Here is an 11,458-nt window from a genome sequence, read left to right on the forward strand (position 1 = left end):
AAGGGTGCTGTTAAGAAGTCACAAATAACACATGTTGTGAAATTGTCTAAAATGACCGTTGCCGTTGCTCAAGCTACATAGTACCCAACACCAACGCTGACAGAACACACTGAGGTTAACCTGAAGAAGACGGTCTCATTTGTCATTCATTTCTTCTCTCACTTCCCTTTATAACTGTCCTCCTTTCCACCTCTCAGGCCTCTGCTGGGGAACCTGCCTCCTGCACACCTGGTTTTTCTCTCAATCCCTCTGTTGAGATTTCCTGTCCCAGGATTTAAACCCAGGCTGGTCGGACTCCACCTTTGCAGTCCTATTTCCTAGGAAAAAAAGGTTGCTGTCTAGATGGGTAGATCTGGACCCCAGGCCATCCCACAGGCACCCCATGCTAAACAGATGTTTCCGGGGCTACCTGTGGAGAGGTTCCCAGGCCACTGCCTCAGCGGAGGGAATGGAAGTCAGAACCTAGCTGAGGGGGCCAAGTCACACCTCTGCCTCTCAAACAAGTCCCACGCTGAACAGATCTGTCACCAGCCTTCTGCCCCCAGTGGAGGGCCAAGTCACACCCCTGCCTCAAGTCAGTGCAGCTGCGGGTGCTGCCCAGGGAGCTGGGCAATTGGAGGCCGCAGTTCAAAATACAATGTACAAGTGCTTAGTAGGAAAATACAAATGTGTGGAGTCAGAGCAGGCCAGGCAGGTAGGTACCTGGGAACCAGAAGCCCAAAACTGCAGGCAAGAGATACAAGACAATCCATAATCAAGGGCTGATGCTACAAGGCAGAGGAATAAAGAGGAAGGAAGAGGAAGGAAGAGAAAGGAAGAACCCTTTCTGTGGCCCTACTTTGGTCTTCCTGCCAATGGACTTTGCCATAGCACTCCTGCGGCAGGAGTTCTCGAAAGGTAAGTGTTCTCAAGAAGGAGAGCCACTCCCAGGACAGTGGGTCAGTACCAGAGCTTCTCACCTGGTGTGCCTTAAAGCAACGAGCAATCCCCATGTGGAGCCAGACGTTGGTATTTTTCAAAGCTCCCCAAATGATTCTCCAGGATTGAGATGGCCCAAACTCAAAAAAAAAAAAAATCCCAAACCTGTTTCCATCAAGTCAATTCTGACCCACCCTGTTTGGTGGAGTAGAGCTGCCCCATAGGGTTTCCAAGGAGCAGCTGGTGGATTTGAACCGCTGACCTTTTAGTTTGTAGCCATAGTTCTTAACCACTGTACCACCAGGGATCCTATTCATTGCCCAGGTCCTACAGATTTAGAACAGGTGATTAGTGGCATGTGGTAAAGGTATGGCATACACAGGGTGGAGGTTCTTGGGAACCTATCTCCTGCAGACCTATTTTATGCCATTACTCCAGTCAATGAGATAATTATACCCATCTTTTTCTAGAAGAATGAAGATGCCTTCTTTTTTTTTTTTTTTTTTACATGAGTGCTCATAACACCATCACAATTTTCGAATCCTACCACAGTCAAAGAGGCCCTAGTGGTACAAAGGTTAAGTGCTTGACTGCTAACCAAAGGTTGGCGGTTCGAACCCACCCAATGACTCCACAGGAGAAAGACCTGGTGATTTGCTCTTGTAAAAATTGTTGTTGTGTGTCGTGGAGTTGATTCTGACTTATAGCAACCCTATAGGACAGAGTAGAACTGCCCCCATTAGGTTTCCTAGGCTATAATCTTTACAGCATCAGACTGCCACATCTTTCTCCCATGGAGCGCCTGGGTGAGTTTGAGCTGCCTACCTCTCAATTAGCAGTCAAGCACTTAACTGTTGTGCCACCAGGTCTCCTCCTGTAAAGACAATAGCCTAGAAAACCTTACGGGGCAGTTCTGCTCTGTCACATAGGGTTGCGATGAGTCAAAAATTGACCCAACAACACCTAGCAACAACAAAGACTAAAGTCCTTTTTAGTGGGTCTTTTTTTCAAACTCCCCTCCCCACCCCACACCCCTTGGAGTTTGAAGCATAGGCATTTCATTGTTTATTTTCTCTCTGAAAAGAATATACGCAAGATTGTAAAGTGTATTTTTTCATAAAGGGTGCCAAGACTGTACAGATTTATAGTCCTATCTGACACAAATCAGGCTCAAAATTTATTGGCAGAAATGAAGGTTGCGTAATTACTCGGCAGCATTTACGCATTCTTGACGCTTTTATCTTCTCGAGCCTGAACTTCCTGCGTGCACGGACGCACGTGAAACTCCCCACTTTCATGATGTCTCTTCTCCGGCTCTCGGAAGTGGATTTATGAAGATATCACTCACTATACAATATACAGTTTTACTTTTCTAATTTGGATGGTTTGGAGTAGCCAAGAGAAGAAACTCAACTTTTTTTGCACGTTAGAATCATAATGTATTCCTTTGAGAATCTTGGGCTAGACAGCAAATGCAAACAAAAAATGAAAAATAAATTGACTTGGAAATTATTTGACCAGCTATTTTCACTAACAGATTTCTTTGGCGTTGTGCAGACAGCCGTGTTTTCAGAATCTCTCAAGACTCCCTACTTAAACCAGAAAGTCCAAACCAGTAGCTGTGGAGTAAATTCTGACTCATGGCGACCACATGTGTTGCAGTGTAGAACTGCGTTCCATAGAGTTTTCAAGGCTGTGACGTTTTGGAAATAGATTGCCAGGCCTTTCTTCCCAGGGAGTCTCTACTTAACCCAAATGAAATAAGCATTCTAGCCAAGTCACATACTTAAGGTGGATTACCTGACTCTTGAAAGCTATACTATTGGACTCTCAGGCTTACTCTTCCTGATTCCTCTGCCACTTGAAGATTCCTATCAACCTGCTCCTAGAAATCCCCTCCCAGCATATCTTGAGTTTAAAATGCTGAATTCAATGGCATTACCTGGAAAGAAATCATGAGGTCTTAGAAAAGAACTCAAAGGGCTCAATAGCATAGGTGATAGATTTATAACTTTCCCTACCAACAATAAAGACTTCGGAGGAGAGAGGAAGATCTAGGAGTTGAGCACTCAATTAGAGAGACAACAAAAAATGGGAGTCCTGATGGCACAATGGCTAAGAGCTCAGCTGCTAACCAAAACGTTGGCAGTTTGAATCTACCAGCCACTCCTTGGAAACCCTATGGGGCAGTTCTACTTTGTCCTATAGGGTCACTATGAGTCAAAATCAGCTTGACAGTAACAGGTTTGGTTTTCGGTTTTTAACAAGAAAAGAGATTTATAAGACCAAATCGCGGTTTTAGGTACTGGGATGAATGATAGATTCTTGGCCAGGGGAGAGTATTGTCTTAGTTATCTAGTGCTGCTATAACGGAAATACCACAGTGGATGGCTTTAACAAAGAGAAATTTACTCTCTCACAGTCTAGGAGGTTAGAAGTTTGAATTCAGGGCACCAGCTCCAGGGGAAGGCCCTTTCTCTGTCGTTGGCTCTAGGGGAAGGTCCCCATCATCAACCTTCCCTAGTCAAGGAACTTCTTAGCCCGGGGACCCTAAGTCCAAAGGATGCACTATTCTCCTGGCTCTCGGCATGAGGTCCCCATGTCTTTTTGCTCACTTCTTTCTTTTATGTCTCAAAAGGGATTGGTCCAAGACACAGCCTAATCTTTTAGATTGAATCCAGTCTCATTAACATAACTAACTCCAATCTTGCCTCATTAACATCACTGTTGTTGCTGTTTTTAGGTACCGTCAAGTTGGTTCCAACTCATGGTGACCCTATGCACAACAGAACGAAAACTGCCTGGTCCTGCGCCATCCTTACAATCGTTGTTATGCTTGAGCTCATTGTTGCAGCCACTGCGTCAATCCACCTCATTGAGGGTCTTCCTCTTTTCCGCTGACCCTGTACTCTGCCAAGCATGATGTCCTTCTCCAGGGACTGATCCCTCCTGACGACATGTCAAAGTATGTAAGACACAGTCTCGCCATCCTTGCCTCTAAGGAGCATTCTGGCCGCAATTCTTCCAAGACAGATTTGTTCGTTCTTTTGGCAGTCCATGGTATATTCAATATTCTTCGCCAACACCGTAATTCAAAGGTGTCAGCTCTTCTTCATTCTTCCTTATTCATTGTCCAGCTTTCACATGCATATGATGCGATTGAAAATACCATGGCTTGGGTCAGGTGCACCTTAGTCTTCAGGGTGATATCTTTGCTCTTCAACACTTTGAAGAGGTCCTTTGCAGCAGATTTGCCCAATGCAATGCGTCGCTTGATTTCTTGACTGGTCCTTCCATGGCTGTTGATCGTGGATCCAAGTAAAATGAAATCCTTGACAACTTCAATCTTTTCTCCGTTTATCATAATGTTGCACATTGGTCCAGTTGTGAGGATTTTTGTTTTCTTTATGTTGAGGTGTAATCTGTGCTGAAGGCTGTGGTCTTTGATCTTCATTAGTAAGTGCTTCAAGTCCTCTTCACTTTCAGCAAGCAAGGTTGTGTCATCTGCATAATGCAGGTTGTTAATGAGTTTTTGTCCAATACTGATGCCCCGTTCTTCTTCATATAGTCCAGCTTCTCATATTATTTGTTCAGCGTACAAATTAAATAGGTACGGTGAAAGAATACAACCCTGACCCACACCTTTCCTGACTTTAAACCAATCAATATCCCCTTGTTCTGTCCAAACAACTGCCTCTTGATCCATGTAAAGTTTCCTCATGAGCACAATTAAGTGTTCCGGAATTCCCATTCTTTGCAGTGTTATCCATAGTTTGTTATGATCCACACAGTCGAATGCCTTTGCATAGTCAATAAAACACAGGTAAACATCCTTCTGGTATTCTGTGCTTTCAGCCAGGATCATCTGACATCAGCAATGATGTCCCTGGTTCCACGGCCTCTTCTGAAACCAGCCTAAATTTCTGGCATTCAGCCATTTTTGAATGATCTTCAGCAAAATTTTGCTTGCGTGTGACATTAATGATATTGTTCTATAATTTCCACATTCGGCTGGATCACCTTTTTTGGAAATAGGCATAAATATGGATCTCTTCCAGTCAGTTGGCCAGGCAGCTGTCTTCCGTATTTCTTGGCATAGACGAGTGAGCACCTCCAGCACTGCATCCGTTTGTTGAAACATCTCAATTGATATTCCATCAATTCCTGGAACCTTGTTTTTCGCCAGTGCCTTCACAGCAGCTTGGACTTCTTCCTTCAGTACCATCGGCTCCTGATCATATGCCACCTCTTGAAATGCTTGAATATCGACTAATTCTTTTTGGTATAATGACTGTGTGTTCCTTCCATCTTCTTTTGATGCTTCCTACGTCATTTAATATTTTCCCCATGGAATCCTTCACTATTGCAACTCGAGGCTTGAATTTTTTCTTCAGCTCTTTCAGCTTGAGAAACGCCAAGCATGTTCTTCGCTTTTGGTTTTCCCTCTCCAGCTCTTTGCACGTCATTATAATACTTTATTTTGTCTTCTTGAGATGCCCTTTGAAATCTTCTGTTCAGTTCTTTTACTTCATTAATTCTTCCTTTTGCTTTAGCTGCTCAACACTCAAGAGCAAGTTTCAGAGTCTCCTCTGAGATCCATCTTAGCCTTTTATTTCTTTCCTGTCTTTCAGTGACCTCTTGCTTTCTTCATGGATGACGTTCTTGATGTCATTCCACAACTCGTCTGGTGTGCGGTCACTAGTGTTCAATGCATCAAATCTATTCTTGAGATGATCTCTAAATTCAGGTGGGATATACTCAAGGTCATATTTTGGCTCTCGTGGACTTGCTCTGATTTTCTTCAGTTTCAGCTTGAACTTGCATATGAGCAATTGATGGTCTGTTCCACAGTTGGCCCCTGTCCTTGTTCTGACTGATGATATTGAGCTTTTCCATCGTCTCTTTCCACAGATGTAGTCAAATTTGATTTCTGTGTGTTCCATCTGGCGAGGTCCATGTGTATAAAAAAAAAAAAAAATTATAGTCACCGTTTATGTTGGTGAAAGAAGGTATTTGCAATGAAGAAGTCGTTGGTCTTGCAAAATTCTATCATTCGATCTCCTGCATTGTTTCTATCACCAAGGCCATATTTTCCAACTACTGATCCTTCTTCTTTGTTTCCAACAGCCAGTAATTATGAATGCATCTTGATTGCATGTTCGATCAATTTCAGACTGCAGCAGCTGATAAAAGCCTTCTGTTTCTTCATCTTTGGCCCTAGTGGTTGGTGCATAAATTTGAATAATAGTCATATTAACTTGTCTTCCTTGTAGGTGTGTGGATATTATCCTATCACTGACAGCGTTGTACTTCAGGATAGATTTTGAAACGTTCTTTTTGACGATGAATGCAACACAATTCCTCTTCGAGTTGTCATTCCCAGCATAGTAGACTATATGATGGTCCGATTCGAAAAGGCCAATACCAGTCCGTTTCAGCTCACTAATGCCTAGGATATTGATGTTACGTGTTCTGTTTCATTTTTGACGATTTCCAATTTTCCTAGATTCATACTTCATACATTCCAGGTTCCAATTATTAATGGATGTTTGCAGCTGTTTCTTCTCATTTTGAGTCGTGTCACATCAGCAAATGAAGGTCCCGAAAGCTTTACTCCACCCACATCATTAAGGCCGACTCTACTTTGAGTAGGCAGCTGTTCCCCAGTCACCTTTTGAGTGCCTTCCAACCCGGGGGACTCATCTTCCAGCACTATATCAGACAATGTTCCGCTGCTATTGATAAGGTTTTATCTGGCTAATGCTTTTCAGAAGTAGACTGCGGGGTCCTTCTTCCTAGTCTGTCTTAGTCTGGAAGCTCAGCTGAAACCTGTCCTCCATGGGTGACCCTGCTGGTATCCGAATACCGGTGGCATAGCTTCCAGCATCACAGCAACACACAAGCCCCCACAGTGTGACAAACTGACAGACACGTGGGAGATTAACATCACAGACATAGGATTTATGACACATAGGATAATCACATCAGCTGAGAAAAATGGTGGACAATCACACAGTACTGGGAATCATGGCCCAGCCACATTGACACGTATTTTGGGAGGACACAATTCAATCCATGACAAGTATTTAACCAGAAATTAGATGACTTGATTGAAAAGCTTTAAATTAAATAAAGGAGAGGGAGACAGTCTTGATGAACTTATGAAATTGATACCTATGGAGGATAACAAGTATAAGACGAGAAGAAGAATAAGGTAGGAGATGCCTTGTGATTTGCACCCCAAAAATACTGAAAGGGAGATGGGAGACTGAAATCATAATTATAGCCTCAAAATCTTTGTGCTAATAATAGCTGCCATTGGTTGAGCATTTATCTGCTTATTTTTCTCTCTCTCTTTTTAATTGTGGTAAAATGATATATAACAACACATATGCCATTTCAGCACTTTTTACATGTAAAATTAAGTGACATGTTGGCCTTTTCTTTGAACTCCTCTTTCCCCAGAGTCTTGAGAGACAGCCCCCATCATATCCCCAGAGTGTCCAAAGCACACGTGTTTTGGAATTTCTGAGGAGGCTTTCCTCTGTTCTCTCTCACAGTTCCAGAGGCCTGGACCTATGTTTCCCTTCTAGAGGGCTTTCCTTTACTGCGAACTGCCTTCCCTAATGAGGCCTGGGAATCTGCTCTTTCTGTGAGAACCGGTTTTCTTTAACACTGTGCTCTAGAAACCTGTGTCTCTTCTCTAAACCAAATTCTAGAAACATAGTCCATTTGCACCTCTGGTGCCTCAGAAATCTGTGCATTTCCTTGGCATCAGTGAACCTTCCTGCTGTTTCCTGGAACTTTGAAAAGCCCCCTGAAGGGCAGGCTCAAATGAGAGAACTTCTTCACAATGTTAGAATGACTGCCTGGCTCCCAGTCTCCAGGTCCTTCTAGACCATCTACATCCAGCAATTCTCAGAGACCAGGCCCATTCCACATCTGCCCTTTTCTTCACTCTTCTGGCCTCGGCCCTCAAAGCCCCTTCCCTTGCTCTGCACCCTCTAGTCACTTCCACCCTTGGTGCCATCAATACCATACACCGACAGGTATTTCTGTGTAGTTGCGAAGACAAAAACCAACTCTCTTTTCTCTCTTCATTTCTCTGGCCTCATGAATCTCCAGTTCTTCAAACACTACTTCTCACCAGCTTCCTCCCTTCATATTTAAGCACAATACCCAAAGTGCAAATTAGGGGAAACATACAAATGACAGGATCCAAGCTCTGAGACCATGAGGTACCACTTTTGGAGCATCCAGCCCAGCTAAGGTCTTTCCACTGACTGCCCAGTAGGTTCTATCCATCTTCCTGAACAAGTAGCAGGTGCTTCAACAAACCCACACAACCATGTTAGGTTATATAAATATATATGGATATATAAATCACAAACTGAGAACTACATACTACCATCACAATGACCACCAGCAAGCGTTTCCAAAATATCCCAAAACTCTTGGACACTGAGCCAAGTAGGACAGGAATTGTCTTTATTCCTTTCTTACTTTCTTTTTCCTTCTTCCTCTGAATCTTCTATCACTTGCCCCTCATCATCTCATGACTTAATATATTAAGACCACAGCACACCCAGGTGTTAGAACCCCTCCTGGCGCAATGGTGAAACGCTCTAATGCTAAAAGGAGACAAAGTGTATTTGAAATTGCTGTTTCTACAGGGTGGTAGAGTCGACCCGTTTATTTTTAATGTAACCAGGGAAATTTTACTGGAGAAGATGAGGCATAAGGGTTGAGAACTGCTGGATAATCGCCGCTCGGGATTTGTTAAGATAAATTCACCCTTCTAGCAGATGTTTTGATTTAAAACAGTTACCTTTAAGTCAGCTTAAGTCTCAGCTTCCAAATCTCTCTGCTTTCATTTCCGCAAGGCAGGCTTCCCCGCATCCCAGCGTGAGGGAGGCAGTTTAATCCAGGGTTCTTGAAAACAGTTTGGTATTTTCATCTAAATCCAGTAGCGGAATGCAGGCTTAACCAGCCCCGCCTTATTTCTCCCACCCAGATATTTTTTCCCTTTTGTCCAGGAAAGTGTCATCTGTTCTAAAGAAAGAAAAAAAGAAAGGAAAAGAAGAATGTTTACTTAAACCATTAAACCCTAAGCTGCTCAATCAATTCTGACCAAACTTAAGATGCATAATATTGAGTTGGGATGGAGAAACTGAGGGGGAAAAAAAAAAAAAACCCAAACCCATTGCCTTCAAGTCGATTCTGACTCATATCAACCCTATAGGACAGAGTAGAACTGCCCTATAGGGCTTCCAAGGAGTGGCTGGCAGATCTGAACTGCCAACCTTTTGGTTAGCAGCCATAGCTCTTAACCACTGCATCACCAGGTATTTATCTGACTAACTTGGAAATAGAGCTCTAACTTTCTTTTACCCTCATTTGTAAGAACATTTCGGCTGCAGGTTACTTCTGAGCTACAGATCTAGCTGTGAGTAAATTTATTTTATCAATGAAATTCACACTTAGGTGTACCTTTTAGGTACAAGGCACCATGCAAGATAATGTAAGGACACAAAGCAAACTATGTCATAGATCTTGTCTTCTGGGAGCTTTCAAATCAGTAAAAGAAATGAGGTAAGTAGAAGCTGTAAGCTGTGAACATAAATTGCCATGACTTATGGCACGATGAAATAAGTGCCATAAAGAGGGGGAAGCAAAAAGTCCTCGGGATCCTGGAAAGTGCGGATCACTTCTTTTCTCCGGGAAAGCCTCCTGGAAGAAGAGACATCCGAACTTTCCTTTCAAGAGTGAAGAGGGAAGGGCCTTCCAGGGCTTAGGAAAGGGAGAGACCCTTCTAGGGAAGGACTTGTGACAATGTCAGATTCAATGTCATAGTGACAGGAAAGACTCAGGGAAAATGTTTTGTGAAGAATTCTGCTCTAGTGAGCTTACTTTGATTTTGCCTAGTTTTGAACTAATTCAGGTAGTGTCTCCATACATGTGTAAAAGATGGGGCTTTCTTTCAGTGTGCCCGGTATTTCATACATAAAATTATGAAGTCCATCTCTTCTCTCTCTCCAACACACACATACACACAAGATTGCATGTTTCCTGGTGGAGAATACTAGAGTAAATACTTAGAGCTAGCCCTCAAAAGGCAAGAAAGCAAACCAAACTGGATGACGTTGGGTTGATTCTGACTCGTGGCAAACCTGTATGTGCAGAGTAGAACTGTTTCACGGGGTTTTCATGGCTGTGAGCTTTTGGAAGCAGATCGCCAGGCCTTTCTTCCGAGGCCCCTCTCGGTGGGTTTGAACAACCAAGCATTTGGCTAGTTGTTGAGCCCTTAACCACTTGCATGACCAGGAAGCCTCTAACGAGGCTAAGCCTCTGATTTTCTCCACCGAATAACCGACGTGAACTCCAAGCTCCACACTAAATCCCATCAGAAATATCCGGAATCAGCCTCTGGCTTTGCTTCCTGGGAATGAGGTCAAAAGATTTCAGGCCTGAGAGCAGACTTGGATCCTTCCGCAGCCACTTTCCTTTGCCTAGAAAGTGACAGTTCTATTGTAACAACATCCATTGTCTGCTTTAATGAAAAACATTTCTTGCTACATAAAGTTCAATGAACTGCTACTGGAGAAAAAGCTCCCCATGAGCCATAGGCTTAACCAGGGGACCTCGTTCCTGCATCTTCTGTCCTTGGCCTTCCCCCGCAAACATAGCTGCTGCAGGCAAGGAAGGCCTACTATGTTCTAGACTTCAATGCATCATCCCACTTATTTTTAAAATGAGAGCAAACAACTAATCTGAATGGCTTTTTTCTCTTGAATTTATTGGAGGGCTACACTGAGGAAATTAACCAACTACTTGAGCATCGTATAAATATACACCTTAATTCAATGGGTCTTAATTCTTCTGCCCAGGGGAATAGGCAGTTTCTGCCATGTCATTGCAAGAACGTATTAAATTTAAGCCCTGTATTTGTGAGAAGCCCTATGAATAAAGTCATGCAAATTTCAAAAGGTGAATTCTGTCCACAAAAAGTGAACAGAAATCAGACTACAGCACTGTGGTAGACTATATCGTGTTGTTGGGTGCAGTTGAATTGAGTTTGACTTGTAGCAACCCCATGTGACAGAGTAGAAATTTCTCATAGGATTTTCTTGGCTGTAATCTTTACAGAAGCAGATTGCCAGGCCTTTCTCCCTTGTAGCTGCTGGGTGGGTTCCAACCCTCAACCTATCAGTTAGCAGCTGAGTGGTTAACCATTGTGCCACCTAGGCTCCTTGTAGATTAAATGAGGATGCAGATATTTTAATAACCATTAAAGCTTTTCTGATCCATTCCAAGCTAATATTTTCCAGCCCATGCTGCTTGCTGCGTGTTCATTGACAAAATGCTGAATTGAGTGATTGCACAAAGAATAGCCCCATTTGGAAAGACATGCCTGACCAAACAGCAAAATCATTTTACCAGGCATCAAAGGAAAGAAGCTAAGTATTTGCTGAGATCTCAGGGAAGGAAATGAACTGCAATTTTCTCTCTCCTTTACCCCTTAGATTTGCTCAGGATCGTC

The 11,458-nt window shown here is 43.1% G+C and overlaps 1 protein-coding gene across 2 annotated transcripts in view; it reads right to left on the reverse strand.

The window, feature by feature from the left end:
- Positions 1-8,852, reverse strand: part of CALD1 (caldesmon 1) — a 261,525-nt gene extending 252,673 nt beyond the window's left edge. Inside the window, exon 1 of one of the 2 annotated variants that reach the window (XM_049893355.1) lies at positions 8,747-8,852. The gene's annotated coding sequence lies outside the window, so the exon portion shown is untranslated. The remainder of the gene's footprint in view (positions 1-8,746) is intronic. The other variant, XM_049893354.1, reaches the window with a different exon arrangement.
- Positions 8,853-11,458: the final 2,606 nt, after the last annotated feature.

Source organism: Elephas maximus, chromosome 8 (genome assembly GCF_024166365.1).
Source record: "Elephas maximus indicus isolate mEleMax1 chromosome 8, mEleMax1 primary haplotype, whole genome shotgun sequence".
In the NCBI taxonomy this organism is placed as follows: Eukaryota; Metazoa; Chordata; class Mammalia; order Proboscidea; family Elephantidae; genus Elephas; species Elephas maximus.